Raw genomic sequence first — 19,936 nt, 5'->3', positions numbered from 1 at the left:
ATCAATTGGAGAATGGCTTGATTTCTTATAGATTAAAGTCAATTCTCTGTATATTTTGGAGATGAGGCCTTTATCAGAACCTTTAACTGTAAAAATTTTTTCCCAATTTGTTACTTCCCTTCTAATCTTGTTTGCATTAGTTTTGTTTGTGCAGAAACTTTTTAATTTGGTGTAATCAAAATGTTCTATTTTGTGATCAATAATGGTCTCTAGTTCTCCCTTGGACACAAACTCCTTCCTCCTCCACAAGTCTGAGAGGTAAACCATCCCATGTTCCTCCAATTTATTTATGATTTCGTTCTTTATGCCTAAATCTTGGACCCATTTTGATCTAATCTTAGTATGTGGTGTTAAATGTGGGTCCATGCCTAGTTTCTGCCATACTAATTTCCAGTTTTCCCAGCAGTTTTTGTTAAATAATGAATTCTTATCCCAAAATTTGGGATCTTTGGGTTTGTCAAAGATTAGATTGCTATTTTTATTCACTATCTTGTCCTGTGAACCTAACCTATGCCACTGATCAACTAGTCTATTTCTTAGCCAATACCAAATGGTTTTGGTGACTGTTGCTTTATAATATAGCTTTAAATCAGGTACACTTAGACCACCTTCCTCTGACTTTTTTTTCATTAGTTCCCTTGCAATTCTCGACCTTTTATTCTTCCATATGAATTTTGTTGTTATTTTTTCTAGGTCATTAAAATAGTTTCTTGGGAGTCTGATTGGTATAGCACTAAATAAATAGATTAGTTTGGGGAGTATTGTCATCTTTATTATATTCGCTCGGCCTATCCAAGAACATTGAATGTCTTTCCAATTATTTAAATCTGACTTTATTTTTGTGGCAAGTGTTTTGTAATTTTGCTCATATAATTCCTGACTCTCCTTTGGTAGATATATTCCCAAATATTTGATACTATCGACTGTTATTTTGAATGGAATTTCTCTTTGTATCTCTTGCTGTTGGATTGTGTTGGTAATGTATAAAAATGCTGAGGATTTATGTGGATTTATTTTGTATCCTGCGACTTTGCTAAAATTCTGAATTATTTCTAATAGCTTTTTAGCAGAGTCTTTGGGGTTCTCTAAGTATACCATCATGTCATCTGCGAAAAGTGACAATTTGATTTCTTCATTTCCTACTCTAATTCCTTGGATCTCTTTCTCGGCTCTTATTGCCAAGGCTAGAGTTTCTAGTACTATATTGAATAGTAATGGTGATAGTGGGCAACCTTGTTTCACTCCTGATCTAACAGGGAAAGGTTCTAGTTTATCACCATTACATATGATGTTTACTGAAGGTTTTAAATATATGCTCCTTATTATTTTAAGGAATAGTCCATTTATTCCTATACTCTCAAGCGTTTTTAGTAGGAATGGATGTTGGATTTTATCAAATGCCTTTTCTGCATCTATTGAGATGATCATATGGTTTTTATTAATTTGATTATTAATATGGTCAATTATACTAATAGTTTTCCTAATATTAAACCAGCCCTGCATTCCTGGTATAAATCCCACTTGGTCATAGTGTATTATCCTGGGGATGATTTTCTGAAGTCTATTTGCTAATATCTTATTTAAGATTTTAGCATCAATATTCATTAAGGAAATTGGTCTATAGTTTTCTTTCTCAGTTTTCGATCTACCTGGTTTAAGTATCAGTACCATGTCTGTGTCATAAAAGGAATTTGGTAGGACTCCTTCAATCCCTATTTTTTCAAATAGTTTACATAGCATTGGAGTTAGTTGTTCTTTAAATGTTTGGTAGAATTCACCTGTAAATCCATCTGGTCCTGGGGACTTTTTCTTAGGAAGTTGGTTAATAGCTTGGTCTATTTCTTTTTCTGAGATGGGACTATTTAGACTACTTACTTCTTCCTCTGTTAATCTGGGCAAGCTATATTTTTGAAGGTATTCTTCCATTTCATTTAAGTTATCAAATTTATCGGCATAAAGTTGAGCAAAGTAGCTCCTAACTATTGTTCTAATTTCCTCTTCATTAGTGGTGAGTTCACCCTTTTCATTTTCAAGACTATCAATTTGCTTTTTCTCTTTCCTTTTTTTAATCAGGTTTACTAAGGGTTTGTCTATTTTGTTGGTTTTTTCATAAAACCAACTCTTAGTTTTATTAATTAATTCAATAGTTTTTTTACTTTCAATTTTATTAATCTCACCTTTTATTTTTTGAATTTCAAGTTTTGTGTTTGTCTGGGGGTTTTTAATTTGTTCCTTTTCTAGCAATTTTAGTTGTAAACCCAATTCGTTGGCCCTCTCTTTCTCTATTTTATGCAGGTAGGCCTGTAGAGATATAAAACTTCCCCTAATTACTGCTTTGGCTGTATCCCACACATTTTGGTATGATGTCTCATTATTGTCATTTTCTTGGGTGAAGTTATTAATTATGTCTATGATTTGCTGTTTTACCCAATCATTCTTTAGTATAAGATTATTTAGTTTCCAATTATTTTTTGGTCTATTTTCCCCTGGCTTTTTATTAAATGTTATTTTGATTGCATTATGGTCTGAAAAGGATGCATTTACTATTTCTGCCTTACTGCATTTGATTTTGAGGTTTTTATGCCCTAGTATATGATCAATTTTTGTATAGGTTCCATGAACTGCTGAGAAGAAAGTATATTCCTTTCTGTCTCCATTTAGCTTTCGCCAAAGATCTATCATATCAAACTTTTCTAGTATTCTATTTACCTCTTTGACTTCTTTCTTATTTATTTTGTGGTTTGATTTATCTAATTCTGATAGTGCAAGGTTGAGATCTCCCGCTATTATAGTTTTGCTATCTATTTCCTCTTGCAGCTCTCTTAATTTCTCTTTTAAGAATTTAGATGCTGCACCACTTGGTGCATACATGTTTAATATTGATACTGCTTCACTATTGATGCTTCCCTTTAGCAGGATATAATGCCCTTCCTTATCTCTTTTAATTAGATCAATTTTTGTTTTTGCTTGATCTGAGATGAGGATGGCTACTCCTGCTTTTTTGGTTTTGCCTGAAGCATAATAGATTCTGCTCCACCCTTTTACTTTTAGTTTGAATGTCTCATCCTGTTTCAGGTGTGTTTCCTGTAAACAACATATAGTAGGATTCTGACTTTTAATCCAGTCTGCTAACTGCTTCCTCTTTATGAGGCAGTTTGCCCCATTCACATTTATGGTTAGAAGGACTAATTCTATATTGCTTGCCATCCTATTAACCCCTGCTTATGCTTTTCCCCTTTCCTTCCCTTTTACCCTCCTATCCAGTATTAAACTGGTAAACACCACTTGCTTTTCACAGCCCTCCCTTTTTAGGATCCCTCCCCCACCTTAAAGATCCTCCCCTTATTTTATCCCTTTTCCTCGAAATTACTGTATTCCCTTCCCCTTAGCTTACTCCTTCCCTTTCACTTTTCAATGAAGTGGAAGAAGTTTCACCATAAATCGAATATGTCTATTGATACACGCTATGTTCATCTCCCTCCTTTCTTTCTCTCATATATAATAGGTTACCTTTGCCTCTTCATGAGATGTAGTACCACCACTTTATATTTTTTTATGATATAATCTCCTTTCCACCTCTAGTTTCTAAGACAAATTGTACATATGTTCTTTACATATTTTTTGACAGAAGTATAGTTCTCAAGATTTCTTTTTACCTTTTTTAGAAGTCTCTTGAGTTCTGTATTTGAAGATCAAACCTTTTATGTAGGTCTGGTTTTTTCATCAAAAATAGATGGAATTCATTTATTTCGTTAAATGTCCATCTTCTTCCCTGGAAAATGATGCTCATTCTTGCTGGGTAAGTTATTCTTGGCTGCATACCAAGTTCCTTAGCCTTTCGGAATATCATGTTCCAGGCCCTGCGTTCTTTTAATGTGGACGCTGCTAGATCCTGTGTTATCCTTATTGTGGATCCTCCATATCTGAATTGTTTTTTTCTAGCAGCTTCCAATATCTTTTCCTTTGTCTGATGGTTCTTGAACTTGGCCACTATATTTCTTGGAGTTTTGATTTTAGGGTCCCTTTCAGTAGGTGATCGATGAATTTTCTCAATGTCTATTTTACCCTCTGTTTCCAAAATGTCTGGGCAGTTCTCTTTGATAATTTCCTCGAAAATGGTGTCCAAGCTCTTTTTTTCCTCCCATTTTTCAGGGAGTCCGATTATTCTCAAATTGTCTCTCCTGGATCTGTTTTCCAGGTCTGTTGTCTTTCTGGTAAGGTACTTGACAGTCTTTTCAATTGTCTCATTTCTCTGGTTTTGCTTGACTCCCTCTTGGTTTCTCCTTGAGTCATTCATTTCTACTTGTTCCAGTCTAATTTTCAATGATGTATTTTCTTCACTCACTTTTTTTATATCTCTTTGTAATTGTCCAATTGAGTTTTTATCTTCTATGGAATTTTTTTCCATTGTATTTTTTAGAGAGCTGATTTCTTTTTCCAGCTCTCTAATCCTGTTTTCCTTGGAGTTGTTTACCTTTTCCAGCTCACTAATCCTGTTTCTCAATGATTTGATTTCTTTATCCATTCTGTCTTTGAATGCATGGGATGACTTCTCCAGGCTCTCTTGCCAAGCTTCCCTTTCCTTTTCCCATTTCTCTTCCAGCTCTCTTGTGAGAGCCTTTTTGATTTCCTCTATGAGGTTCTTTTGTATTGAGGAGCAGCTTATATCCCTCCCAGGGGATACATCTGGGGACAGTCTGTTCCTAGTCTCCTCAGCATTTGAAGTCTGCTCCCTCTCCACACAGAAGCTGTCAATGGTTAGAGCCCTTTTGAATTTTTTGTTCATTTTGTCAGAGTAGGAATCAAAGAAAACAAACTGACAAGAGAAACAATTGGTCTGTTTTGCGGGGGATGGGGCTGGATGGTATTAATGGGCTTCCTCTACAGACTGGGGGTAGGGCAGCAGAGAGCCACTAACAGAACAGCAATGACTGTACTGAGTCTGTGCTCTGAGGCTCCGAGAACGCACCAAGTCAGTCCAGGTGGGGGTTGGGGGTGGCCAGGCTCTGAGAGACGCTGGCTTTCTGGGGTTTTAATCTTCACCTCCAGTGTTTACACCCTCTCCACCGCTCCTGGCTTGCTGCCAAGACGGAGCATCCACACTGGGGCAAAAGCCCTTTCACAGAAACGGCAGAGATCACACCCCTCCCCCTTTGGTCTGAGCTGTGTGAGCTGCCTGTTTTGCTCTGGCTGTCTGCCCTCAGTCTGCGCCCAGTCTGATTGACCCTCCCCCGAACAAACACAGACCTTTTCTGGCGACTTTCAAGGATGTCTTCTCTTGGTGATAATTTGTGGATTTCTTTCTGGGTCAAGCATTAAGTCAGAGGCTTGTCATGAAGTAAGTTCTGAGAGAAGACGAGGAGCTCAAGCAGCTGTCTGCCTCCACGCCGCCATCTTGGCCGGAAGTCCAGAGTTGTTAAGTCTTAACATGATAAATAGAACATATCTAAGATCCAGAGACAGCATTATGTATAATAAAGATAAATTAGGATCATTTCCAATAAGATCAAGAATGAACCAAGAATGTTTTTCTTCCTTCTTTTCTTCTTTCTTTTCTTCCTTCCTTCCTTCCCTTCTCCCTCCCTCCCTTCTTCCCTTCCTCTTATTCCCTGTCTTTCTTCTCCTTTCCCTCAATCCTTTCCTACTTTCCTCCCTGGCCTGTTTCTTCCTTCTTCCCTCTTTCTATTTTTTTCTTTCCTCCCTCTTCTTCTTCCTTCCTCCTTCCCACCCTTCCTTTCTCCTTCTCTCCCTTTCTTTCTTCCTTCTTCCCTGCTTTTTCCCCTTCTTTCTTTCTTCCCTTTCTTCCTGCCTCCCTCCTTCCCACTTTTCCTCCCTTCCATTCTATCTTCCTTTATTCTTTCTTTCCTTCCTTGCTTGCTTCCTTCCTTTCTAGATCTCTTTCTCTTCCTCTTTTTCCTTTTCAGTGGTGGAAATGTAAGGAGAAAACAATGAATGCTGAATAGTGTCAAAAAAAAGTAACAATTTTAAAAACAAAGCAAATAAGATAGACATACTCTACAACTGTTTAACCAAGCTGACATGGAAAACTAAATGAAAATATATCTATGGAACAAATCTATGATTTCACCACTGTAGGAAACTCTCAGGCAAAGAAACGCACTCTATCAATTCTAATTGGCATCTTCTCTGCAACTTATAAATCTTAGAGAGCTAGTAAGAACACAAAGAATGAGCAATTTGTCCACATTTATAGGGCTAATATGTGTCAGACACTTGAAATCCTGTCATACTCCTGGCTTTGATGCTAGTTCTTTATTCACTAACTCTATCTGCCACAAAGAAGAAATGCCAATTTAAAGCAAAACAAAAAGGGTTTTTACTGGAATATCTTTAAAAGTGATCTAGCCATGACTGTTTTTTTATTTGTTTTTAGCAGGGAAGGAAAAAGTTTGGATTTTTTCCATTCACTATCCTTCTAGAAGGCTCCCTCAGGTGAGATTGGTACCAATAGGAAAATAATCTATATAGCAAACTCTCTAATTGATTTTTAGTTATCTGGAGTATCCTCTTAGGCCTTCAGGCCTCTGAACCTCCTCTCCTTCGCTGCTCTGTAGCAAGTCTATGCTGAAAGGGAAAGAAAGTGGGTACTTTTGTTGTTTAGTTATTTCAGTAATATCTGGCTCTTTGTGACCTCTTTGGAGTTTTCTTGGCAAAGACATTAGAGTGGTCTGCCATTTCCTTCTCCAGCTCATTTTATAGATGAGGAAACTGAGGCAAACTGGTATAAATTACTTGCTTTGGATAACACAGATAGTAAGTGTATGAGGTCATATTTGAACACAAGACTTTCTGACTCCAGTCATTTCCCTCTATCCATTGCACCACCTCACTGGGAACAGAAAGTGTAAAGAAAAAAATGGGATCCAGGCAAGAGTAAGAGTCCCCATGTTTGCATGTGTGACTACAGCCAAAATAACAAAAGAAGTAAAAAATACCTATTTGTATCATCTTGGAAAAAGACAAGATGCTTTGCTACTATCAAGTGACAGATATTCTTGAAGCAGTCTAAGACTACATGTTTACTGTCCAGAAATATTTTCCCTTGGTGTTATTACTTCTGTTTATTTGAATTCTGATCCCTATGTTCCCAGTTTTGTTTGACACCATTTAAACAAAACATAGAGGATGATGGATCAAATATACTTAAGAAAGTTGCACAGACACAATAATATCTAAAAATGCTGTAGTTTTGTATCCTTTTTGTCCTAACAGAAAAGAACCAACATATTTGTCTTTTTATGAGACAAGAATCCAATTTCTTTTCTCACTAAATTGCCCTTTTATTTACTCAAACTAGTAATTTAATTTTATAAACATTTGAAAAAATAATCACTTTTTAAAATCCCCAGTTCAGAAATATCTGGAGATGTTTTCTCCTCCTTTTGTTAGTTTGGCAGTGCTGACAGTTGGGAGGAGAGAAAATGACAGCCTTTAATTAAATAAGGCTTGAATATTTGGGAAAAAACATCCTCAGTTTACCTCCCAACATTTTAAATGCAGCCAGCTTTGCCAACTGCAACCAGTATTGTCTCTGGGGAAGAGAACTCCCAATCCCAGAACTTATTAAATGCAAAATGCCTCGTTGAGGAAATGTTAAAGCTGAAAATGTCAACTCTAAAAATGTCAAGAAATATAGAGGTTCTCATAACTCTGCTAATTTGCTCTTCCTGTGTGTCATTTTCCTATTTGTGAACATGCCTTTAACAGATTGAACATTTGTTGGGGGTAGGAGGTAGCATGCCATGGCTTCTAGGTGATATTGCCTACACATTAACTTAATAAAATGACCAGGATGTTTACATTTATTTACTGGACTCAAAATGTATAAACAGTTAAAGTGATGAACAAGAAAAAAAAGGTACTTTTTGATCCTGAGCAGGAGAAATCTATGACAGAGAAATGCAAATAGAAAAGACATGAACAGCATAATTTGGTCAGGATGACTTAATTAAGAGATAAGGGGAATTTTGTAGATATAATTTATATAGATTTTAGCAAAGCTTTTTTGTATTCACTAATGAAAATTTCAGTTGAGGACTCCAGTTGAAGCCAAAAGCTGGAAGTAGAGAAGCCCCATAAGAAATATCTGAAGACAACCATGAACAAATAAGGCAGCAAGGAGCCAGTATTATTCCCAACAGATGCTAAATGCCATACTCATACAACTGGTAGAAATTCTATATATAGCAGAGTACAACATACTAAATGAGATTAATGGATATGGAGTAGGCCTGGAAGAAATAGCAAAATTATGTCATCAAAAGATATTCATAGAGCATTAGCTCTTAAGTCAGGAGGAGCTGAATTCAAATCTGGTCTCATTCACTTAACACTTCCTGGCTGTGTGAGCCTGGGCAAGTCACTTAACACCAATTGCCTAAGGGGAAAAAAAAAAGAAGATATTCAATGTACATTGCTACTCCATATAAGTCTACATGCACATGTTATCTATGTGCATATCTTTACATATATTCTCTCCTGTTTGTCTTACCTTCCCTTCAATTATGTGTTTGGTGGAAAGTTTTATTATATTTATTATTATAATGTATTATTCAGTTGGGGAAACGATACCTATTTTATTACTCCTTTTCTTACTATATCATCAAATGCCTTTGCTTTGAACTAATTGGGTCTTTTTGGTTGACTGGTTAGACAAATGTTTTATGCAAGAAAGTTTTTGAATGATAATTTTGAGTATACATGAATCTACAGAGAACCTGCATCCTGGGGTAGTTTTGTCATGGAGTCCTATTATATGAATGCAGTGGCAGAGAAGGGTATGTTTCCCAGATGCTACAATAAAAATCCCAATTTAAATAATGTTTTATCTTCACAATCCTGTCAGGGAAATAATATTACTAGTCTTACCATTTTACAGATGGAAAAAATGAAGAATAAGTGTTTGTCAGGTCATACAATTAGAAAGTATTCGAGCAGGGAATGAAATACAGCTCTTCTGACTCCCAATTCAATGGCTTTTCCACTACCCTTTCTCAGGAACACATAGAGCATTCTTGAAGGAAAATTCATGATCACTAAGCAGCCTTGAGTTGTGGGAATAGATTGAGTCAGGAAAATGTTCATCTGCAGCAGACAAGCTGTGATGCATTTCTCCTTGTCTAGTCTCAGCATCATACTGTCTCATCCCTTTATTTTTTTGACTCAAATTCATTCCTACTCAAAAGGGCAACCTTATTCCAAGACAGCATGTCATAAAGATTGTAGCTCAGACAAGTTACCTATAGGAGAGCTCTGAGATCTGAGGTCTGAGGTCTGAGCTCTCATTTCACGTCTAACACACTACTCAGGGGACTCTTAGCTCCCTCTGATTGAAGAGAGTGGAGGATGAACTGTGAAAATGCCTCCCACATTCTCCATTTAAGGAGAGTCACCTCATCATTTCCACTCAGCTGCATGTGTCTGGACTTCATAATTTCTGGGGCAGGGTCCCCTCCCTCACCTTTTTGCTTTTTACTTACTTATGTGTTTTTATCCCATCAGAATGTGAACTTCTTGATATAAGGGGCTGTTGTTTGCCTTTCTTTGTATCCTCAGTACTTAGCACAGGGCAGGACAAATAGTAGGTACTTAATAAATGTTTATTGACTGGCTGACACGGTGGCAGGTTTGGACTAGCTTTAGCTATAGACAGCAGAAGTATTTGCCAGTATGATATGATTTCACAAACAACTGGACATTTCTCCCTATTTTCCAAAATCTTCCCCCCCCTCCCCTCCAGTTGATTTTAACATCATCCTGAAACACTGCTTGAAATTCTGTTAGGGAAAGGGAAAAGGAACGAACATTTTTAAAGCACCTACCACATGCCAGGCACTATGCTAAGAACTTTTATAAATACTATTTTATTTGATCCTTACACAACCCTGGGAGGTAGGAGTTATCATTATCCCCATTTTACAGTTGAGGAAACTGGGGAGGCAGGAGTTAAGAGACTTGTTCAAAGTCAAACAGTCTGTAAGAAAAAAAAATCCTCTTTTAAAGTATAATTAATCATCCCTCCCCTAAGCTGAACTATTAGTTATTCACAACTTGGAGACAATTAACAACCACCTGAAAAATTAGGTACTTGCTATCTACTGGGCTCAATGTATTAATGGGCAACATGTATTTTATTGGAGTGAAAGTTAGGGGAAAATTCATTTTAAAATATTCGGTCCTGGGGAAAGTATATGACTATAGAGATTTATTGTGGTTAACAAGGATGACTAAGTAGGGGGCACAAGAAAGGTACTAAAGAAAGGAGAGGGAGAGGGAGAGAGGAGGGAGGAGGGGGGAGGGAGAAGAAAAGAGGCAGAAAGGGAGGGAGAGGAAGGGGGAGGGAGGAGGAGGAAAAGGGGGAAGGGGAGAGAGAAAAAGAAGGGAAAGAGAAGGGAGAAAAGAAGGGAAGGGAGAGGGCAGAGGGAGGAAGAGAGAGGGAAAGATAGAGACAGAGACAGAAATAAATGGACGGATGGGTGAATAGAGAGAGAAACAAGAGGATGTATGTATGTATAGATACATAAATGGATGAATTGATTGACAGTTTAATTATTAGCTGGCTAGAGATCAATAGCTGGATATACACACACACACACACATATATATATAGGATGGGTGTAGAGAGAAAGAGAAAAAGAAAAAAGAAAGAAGGAAGGAAGGAAGGAAGAAAGAGAGAGACGGCTGGCTGAATGGTTGGATGGATGGATGAGTGAGTGGATGGATAGATAGATAGACAAATAGACAGACAGATGTAGATAGTTAAAGGGATGGATAGATGAATAGAGAGATATGGGTAGATTAAAAAGATAGATAATAGAGAAGTAGATAATTGGAGAAAGCATTTATTAAGTTCTAGATTTGTGCCAAGCACAATCTAAACACTAGGGATAGAAATATAAGGAAACAAGATGGGCCTTGCCTTTAAGTATGCAACATAACTATCAAAAAAGGAGAAGTCCACAATATCAAGCAGAACATAGCTGGGACACCCTCTTGAAAAAGTGATCTGGGTAGGGAATCTCTATCTAGGAGAAGGAACTCCAGTGCACAACCATTTTCAGGGTTCATGAAGGAAAGGAGGAGGATAAGATAATTTGGAGAGTCAAGATGGATATGGAAAAATATATGTATATAACATACACATATATCTATGTATGCATTTTCCTATACACATATATAAAATTTCAGTATTTTGATATTTCAATTAATCTGTTTTCATAAATATAGGTGCTCTCTTCAGTGATGCAGTTCATAACCCATCTATATGAGGTCCAATGAAATTCTTGTCCTTGTCTTTTCATGTTCATAGAGGATCTAGCCAAAGTGTGATAGTAGTGTATTCCTCCAAATCCTTTATCACTTTAACAATGTAGCTCTTGGGGAAGCTAGGTGGTGTAGTAGATAGAGCACCAGCTCTGAAGTCAGAAGGTCCTGAGTTTAAATCTGTTCTCAGACATTTAACACTTCCTGGTTGTGTGACACTGGGCAAGTCACTTAACCCCAATTGCCTCAGCACAACAACAAGAAGAACAACAACAGCAAGAACAACAACAACAAAACAAAACAAAAAAACCAATGTAGGTCTTAATTTATCTAAGTTTTCTCTTGATCTTGATCCTGGAACATGACAATGCATATGCTTCCTCGGTGATTTCTTTAACAATACACGTTAATGTGGTATAACCTATTTTCACTCACCAAGTATCTCTTCATTGACCAGGGGATCCCCCACAATTACGATTCTTTAGAGAATTTAGTGTTCCACAATATGTGGACATGTAGTGTTACCTGGAGAACACTGATATTAAGATGAGTTTTCACATGGACTGATGCTAAGTGAAATGAGCAGAACCAGAAGATCATTATACATGGCAATAACAATTCTATATGATGATTAATTCTAATGGACATGGTTCTCTTCAACAATGAGGTGATTCAGGCAAGTTCCAATGATCTTGTGATGGAGAAAGCCCACTGTACTCAGAGAGAGGACTGTGGGAACAGAGTGTGGATCACAACATAGCATTCTCACTCTTTTTGTTGTTGTCTACTTGCATTTTATTTTCTTTATCATTTTTTCCTATTTGATTTGATTTTTCTTATGCAGCAAGGTAATTATATAAATACTTATGCACATATTAGATTTAACATATATTCCTACTATGTTTAACATGTATTGAATTACTTGCCATCTAGAGGAGGAGGTGGGGGAAGAGGGGAAATTGGAACATAAGGTTTTCTAAGTGTTAATGTTTAAAAATTATCCATACTTATGTTTTTAAAATAAAAAAGCTTTAAGTAGATAAAGAAAAAAGAACATAAGCTATTTGAGGGCAGGAACTGCTTTTCTTTGGTGTTTGTATCCCCAGAGTTTAGTTCTGTGCCTGATAATTAATAAGTGCTTAATAAATGCTTACTGGATTACTTGGAATGTTGGACTCTTTGGAGGGAATTGCTGGCTGGCCTCCAAACTAAGAAGTAGGTTCAAGTTTCATCTCTGACACACATACTGGGAATGACTTCATCATGTGTCAGGAAGCTCATTATTGGAATAAACCATGTAAAATTTAGTGACTTTTCTAGTCCATTTATAAAATGGTATTTTCTAGTCCTTCTATAAAATGGCTATTAGGGCATCTTCTGTAAAATGAGAAAGCTTTAATAGAAGAAAGCACAAATGACTCACGTGATATGAGGGCAGAGTTAGGATATGATTCCAATTCCTCTGACTCCAAACCCAGCAAGTATTTCCTTCTAACCTTGATTTTTTTCCTCAAGCCGTTTCCTAACCTTAGCTGAAGAATACCAGAACATGATCCCAAGCTCTCTCAGACCTGCTCCTTGTCACCCAGCTTTCCCGGCTCAGTCCCGGAATTTCTGCCTGGGACACTTTACACACCAATGGAGAGATTTGATGAGGCTCATATACATTTTACAGGGGACTATCCACAGTCTCCCCTGCTGGGGTCAGTGCAATTGTTCTACAGACAGACCACACCTAGGTTAGCCCAGGGCCATAATGGAGCAGCCTTCTGCACTAAAGACCAAAGGTAAACAAAGACATTTGCCCCAGGAGGTTGGCTCAGATTTAATAGAGGATGTTTGCAGGCTTTCAGTCCTGCTCAGCCCATAAGGTTTAACCGCTGTACAAACTGAATTAGAACACTAAAGCTCAACTGTTTGTTTAGTTTGATTATTTACTTAATCCTGTTTCTAAGGCAGGTGGCCTCTTTCCGTCACCAAATCATGGCTCTGACCCTCCTCACGTTGCTTCTGCTGGTCAGTCTTCTTAATCAGAGTTGGGGGGAGAAGGGAGAAAAAAAAGAAAAAAGGGGAGGCCTTGAAAACTAGAACCAGGAACTCTAACTTCCATGTGTGTTGTTTTGTTATTAAGGACCATAATTATTCTAATTGTCATTTTCAGTGATTGCATAAGGACTCTTTTCCACTTTCCTCTTGTAAATGCAGAGTTTGAATTCCATAAGTGAGCAAACTGTGTGCACTGCTTAAGCTATTGACATCCTCAGGGAGACAGTGGAGAAAAGTGGAGAGGAATTGGTAAATGGAATGCCCAAGAAGGCAGAAATGTCTCTAAGAAAAATACTGAAAATAATGTTGAAATTGGTTCTTCTATTGCTTAATTCTGATGCACTGTCTTTGTTTTGTTTTGTTTTTTATTCAATAAACTCCAGATTAAACTTTTTCAATAAATCAAAAAGTGACTCCAGGAGCAAATATAAAATGTTCTGCTTAGTGTTTAAAGCCCCTTATAACCTAGCTCCTTCCTATTTGCTCCCCAAACACATACTCTTATTTAGCAACATTTGCCTCCTTGTTGCTCCATAAAAAGACACTCCATCTCTTAAGAGGCTTTGGACATTCTCTTTTCCTTTCTCTCATGTCTAAAATACCCTCCCCTCCTCTGCTGGAACTTCTAACTTCCTTGGCTTCCTTTAAAACCCAATTAAAATTATACCTTCTACAGAAAGCTTTCCCCAATTCCATTTAATTCTAGTCACGTCTTTCAATTATTTCCTATATATTGCTTGTTTTCTTTGTATATACAGCTAGTTCTCACTTTATATAAGTTTCAAGGAGGGATTGGATTCTCCAGAAATCCCAGAAAGGGTGGGAAAGGTTTGCAAAATGGCACACTTATGTTAACAGAGAACTGGCTATGTTTGTTTAAATGTTGTCTCCCCATATTAAGATCCTTGCCTTTTTCTGGTGTCCTCAGCACATAGCACAATGGCTGGCACATTGTAGGTCCTTGATCAATGTTTATTAATTGATTGATAGATTTTCAATTTGTTATTCTTTATTGTGGGAAGTAACATTGACATAGAGGTTGGAAAGTTGGTCTCCACTAAGAACGGGGCTGAAATTTTGCTTCTGAAAAAACAAACAAACAAAAAAACCCCGAAACAACAAAAAAGAAATTTCACCCTGACTAATTTCTCCAACATACCGAAAGAACCTCATTACTGGAGTAATTTCCATATCTTGTGAGATTTTATCAGCCTTGATTCTTTCCATACCTTCTGCCTCTGACTGAAGGATGAAGACATGAATTCAAAACTTTCATCTAAGAAGGTAACTCAATTTCTCAGATCTCTTTTCTCACATGGCTGTACTAGTCTGAGATTTTTGCCTCTCCTCAGCATAGTGCTTGGCACACACTAGGTGCTTAATAAATGTTTATTAATTGATTAACTGAATCACTGGATGAATCACTTAGTTTTTTAGTACTTGAGGACTCCAGACTAGACTACTCTTTGATTATAAATAGGAAAAAAAATGCTGATTTTTATTGATAGATGAAGTTTCCTCACCTGGGAATTCTTTATACCAATGATAATCACAGAGAGATTTTTTTCCCCTCTCCATCCAGTTATTATGGTGGAAGTTCAGCTGCTATCTTTGTATCATACTTTCTCATAAGACTTTCAAAGTTAAGAAATTCCCCACCAAGAAACTGAAAGAATTCTGTTTCTCAATGGATTCTGAATGAAAATGGGCAGTTAAAATCAGGTACAAATCAAAGAGCAGACTCTAGAGAAGGACCAAGCTGGGTTTATAAAAAGTGGCCAGCATATTGACATACAAATTTATTCTAATACCAAATCCAAATTTTTTCTCATACCATTCATCTATCATCCCTGATAAGAAGTAAATGCTGCTGCTCTCAAGCAGCCAAGATGTACAAAAGCTGAGCTTGGACAGAACCAAGAAAATGTACACAATAACAATAGCATTATGTGATGATCAACTTTGATGGGCTTGGCTCTTTTCAACAATGAGGTGATCCAAGACAATTCCAATAGACTTTGATTGCAGTGTGACAAATAAGATTTTTTTTTTTCTTAGACAATTGGGCTTCAGTGACTTATGCAAGGTCACATAGCTAGGAACAATTAAGTGTCTGAGGCTGGATTTGAACTCAAGCCCTCCTGACTTCAGAGTGGTACTCTATCCACTGTGCCATCTAGCTTCCCCTATGAAAATATTTTTTAGAAAAATTGTTTAACCTATATCAGATTGCTTGCTGTCTTGAGGAGGAAGGAGGGAAAGAAGGTAAAAATGTGGAACACAAGGTTTTGCAAAGGTGAATATTGAAAACTATCTTTGCATGTATTTGGAAAAATAAAATCCTATAAAATAAAATCTTGCTTTCTATAAGGAAAAATGAATATGTTCTTTGAAGGCAGGAAATGAATTTTTTTAGCATATTTGTTAGCACAGTCAGCTGAGTGCATAGTAAGTATTTAATAAATGCTTATTGAATGATTGACTTAAAAAAAAAAAAAGGCTGAGCTTAGAATCAGAAAATCCTGAGTTCAAAACCATCCTCAGACACTTGTCTCTGTAACTATGGACATCACTTAATCTCTGTTTATCCAATTTTCCCTGGTATAAAAATGGGATAATAATAGCATTATATTTTTTCTTAAGACTTTCAGAGTTAAAAATTTTCTTAGAATAGTTTTGAGGTTCAAATGAGATATTTGTAATGCATTTAACACAGTTCTTGGAATATGGTAGGCACTATGTAAGTGCTTATTATTTGAATTTCAGAATGCAAATCTGGACTCAGATCCCTACTCTGGACAAGTCATTTAATCCTCTTTGCCTCAATGGTAAAATGAGCTGGAGAACGAGATCATTATACATGGCAACAAAAAGACTATGCTATGATCAATTCTGATGGACTTGGCGCTCTTCAACAATGAGATGATTCAAACCAGTTCCAGTTCTTCAGTGATGAAGAGAGCCATCTGCACCCAGAGAGGGGACTGTAGGAACTGAGTGGACCACAACATAGCATTTTCATTCTACCGTGTTTCCCCGATAATAAGACACTGTCTTATTATTTTTTTGGGACTAAAAAACACCAGAGGGCTTATTTTCAGGGGAGGGCTTATTTTATCCTCCATCATGCCCCTTTTATCCTCCATCATGCCTATTTTAGCCTCCATCATGCCCCTTTTATCCTCCATCATGCCCATTTTAGCCTCCATCATGCCCCTTTTAGCCTCCATCATGCCCCCTGAGTGCTTATTTTATTCTCCATCGCTTACTGAACTTACCGAGTTTTTAGATGGTCCTGTCTCAGCTCTACTCCGCGGCGCTGCTCTCAGTAGCGCCAGCAAGCAAATCACCAGGGAAGAAGAGGATGACGCGCTCACTGCTGCAGCTCTGATTGGATGCAGCTCGGAGCGCGACGTGCGTTTCACCCGGGAGGGGAGGGTGGCGCTGCTTACTGAAGGTACCGCTACGCAGCATATAGCGCAGGGGATCACCATGATGACCGTTTTCATAGTAAGTTCGATAGGGCTTATTTTCGGGGGAGGGCTTATTTTAGCGGAATATTAAAGAGTATGTGGGTGTCTTATTTTCAGGATAGGTCTTATTATCGGGGAAACACAGGTATCTATTATTGTTTGCTTGCATTTTGTTTTCTTTCTCAGTTTTTTTTTCTTCTTGATCTGATTTTTCCTGTGCAGCAAGATAACTATATAAATATTTGTACACATATTGGATGTAACATATATTTTAACATATTTAACATGTATTAGACTACCTGCCATTTAGGGAAGGGAGAAGGGGGGGCGAAGGAGGGGAAAATTTGGAAAAGAAGGTTTTGCAATGTTGAAAAATTAACCATGTGTATGTTTTGTAAATAAAAAGCTTTAATATTTTTTAAAATTTTGATACTGAAAAAAAGAATTATAATTGCATAAGCAATTTATTCCTTTACTTATTAGCCATAATATAAGAATTTGAATTTAATAATTCAATCCTTACAAGTCTCTGTGAACATAGAAACTGATAATTTTGTTGACAAAGACTGGCCAGACTAAAACTCTTATTTTGTTGCAGTTTTATTTTTCTTTGATATTGATGAGGTTTGGCACAGGGCAGAGAGTTGAGGGAACTAACTTCCTTCTGGTTGGCGCAGGTCCTTCATAAGTGAATTTATAAACCCAAAAAGTTAGACTTGCAAAAGTTTACTGGCACTTGGCATTGGGAAGTTAGCCTTTGCTAGGAAGACTGACTTCCAAGTAGCAAAGTCCCAACAGAGAAATAAAGCTCTAGCAGAGAAAGAGAAAGTTTCTACCAGAGAAATCCCGATAGAGAGGTAAAGAAGGGTATAGTGTTAGGGAAATGTGTAAGAGGGAAATGTGTTAGGAAAATTCAGTGAAATGCTGAAAAGAGAATGTCTTTTCAGTGGGCAAATAGTCCATCTCAGGCATTATGCCAAGGGAGGTCCTTTGGCCTGGCATAATTCCTGCTTTTGCCCTCCACAAGGAGTTGAGCTGAAGGAAGCTTGTTATATGGGTAGCTCTTGGTGGGGGCTGGGAGCAATCTTCCAATTGAATGAGTGTCCCTGGATTAATCTCCAACTCCATAGAGGTCAATATCTAGATCTCCAGCTCCGACTAAGTAGGATTGGTCCTGGACTCAACTAGTCCCCCTGAGAAGAACAGAATGAAACAACCTTATCTCGATTCCCTGGGGCTCTCCTGGGAGAGCTTCTCTGAGGGAGTTTCTCAAGCATTTTCCCCCAAGTCTGAGAGAGAGTTTCTGGGCTTCCTTCGTTAATATGACCAATGTCACTTTTTTGACAATAGAAGTTTCTTGAGGGAATTTTTTTCCCCATTTCATTTATATGCTTAGCACTGTGCTGGGCATAGAGTAGATACTTAATAAATGCTCATTGGATTATATTGAATTGAATTGCCATTACTTTAGCTTGTTGACCACTTTAGATTTCCTATTGTTTCTTAGTTTTCCTCAGTTTCCAATGGAGAGTGAGTCTACTTCTGTTTCTAGCTTTGGAATCTAGACATTAGCTTTTTCCCTCTTTAATCTTTGTGATACCATACTTTAAATTCACAGGGGCCATTTCTTCATGCTTCTCTTCCCTTACCACAACCTACATGAGAAGTAGGTGATGTTCCCTTCATTTTTTGTACCCTTTCTTAAATAGGGATTCATCTCAAAAGCACAAGTTATTTTAGCTTTCCTACTTTAGTTATACAAAACACACATTTCTTGAGAGGCTAAATATGAAAGATAATGTTTTATTAGATTAGAAATTACCAGTTCCTTTTTTATTATTAATTTTATAATTATAATTTTTTGACAGTACATATACATGAGTAATTTTTTTACAACATTATCCCTTGTATTCATTCTTCCAAATTTTCCTCTCCCTCCCTCTACTCCCTCCCCTAGATGACAGGTAATCCCATACATATTAAATGTGTTACAGTATAACCTAGATACAATATATGTGTGTAAATCCAATTTTCTTGTTGCATGGTAAGAATTGGATTCCAAAGGTATAAGTAACCTGGGTAGATAGGCAGTAGTGCTAACAATTTACATTCACTTCCCAGTATTCCTTCTCTGTATATAGCTGTTTCTGTCCATCATTGATCAACTGGAAGTGAGTTGGATCTTCTTTATGTTGAAGATATCCACTTCCATCAGAATACATCTTCATACAGTATTGTTGTTGAAGTGTATAGTGATCTCCTGGTTCTGCTCATTTCACTCAGCATCAGATCATGTAAGTCTCTCCAAGCCTCTCTGTATTCCTCCTGCTGATCATTTCTTACTGAGCAATAATATTCCATAACCTTCATATACCATAATTTACCCAACCGTTCTCTAATTGATGGACATCCATTCATTTTCCAGTTTCTAGGCACTACAAAAAGGGCTGCCACAAACATACACATCCCACATACAGATCCCTTTCCCCTCCTCAGTATTTCTTTGGGATATAAGCCCAGTAGTAGCACTACTGGATCAAAGGGTATGCACAGGTTGATAACTTTTTGAGCATAATTCCAGATTGCTCTCCAGAATGGTTGGATTTATTTTTGACTCCACTAACAATGCATCAATATCCCAGTTTTCCACCCCTCCAACATTCATCATTATTTGTTCCTGTCATCTTAGCCAATCTGACAGGTGTGTAGTGGTATCTCAGAGTTGTCTTAATTTGCATTTCTTTGATCAGTAGTGATTTGGAACACTCTTTCATATGAGTGGATATAGTTTCAATTTCATCATCTGAAAATTGTCTGTTCATATCCTTTGACCATTTGTCAATTGGAGAATGGTTTGATTTCTTATAAATTAGAATCAGTTCTATATATATTTTGGAAATGAGGCCTTTATCATAACCTTTAACTGTAAAAATATTTTCCCACTTTGTTACTTCCTTTCTAATCTTGTTTGCATTAGTTTTGTTTGTATAAAACTTTTTAATTTGATGTAATCAAAATCTTTTATTTTATGATCAATAATGATCTCTAGTTCTCCTTTGGTCATAAATTCCTTCCTCCTCCACAGGTCTGAGAGGTAGACTATTCTCTGTTCCTTTAATCTATTTATGATCTCA

At 37.1% G+C, this 19,936-nt stretch overlaps 1 long non-coding RNA gene across 3 annotated transcripts in view; it reads right to left on the bottom strand.

The window, feature by feature from the left end:
* The window catches only part of LOC141543098 (uncharacterized), a 71,496-nt gene extending 58,604 nt beyond the window's left edge, over positions 1-12,892 (bottom strand). For all 3 annotated transcript variants that reach the window (XR_012482329.1, XR_012482330.1, XR_012482331.1), the window contains exon 1: positions 12,707-12,892. This is a non-coding gene — a long non-coding RNA (uncharacterized LOC141543098). The remainder of the gene's footprint in view (positions 1-12,706) is intronic.
* Between the last annotated feature and the right edge of the window lie 7,044 nt (positions 12,893-19,936).

This window comes from Sminthopsis crassicaudata, chromosome 1 (assembly GCF_048593235.1).
Source record: "Sminthopsis crassicaudata isolate SCR6 chromosome 1, ASM4859323v1, whole genome shotgun sequence".
NCBI classification, from domain to species: domain Eukaryota; kingdom Metazoa; phylum Chordata; class Mammalia; order Dasyuromorphia; family Dasyuridae; genus Sminthopsis; species Sminthopsis crassicaudata.
This window is presented reverse-complemented; position numbering and strand designations above follow the sequence as displayed.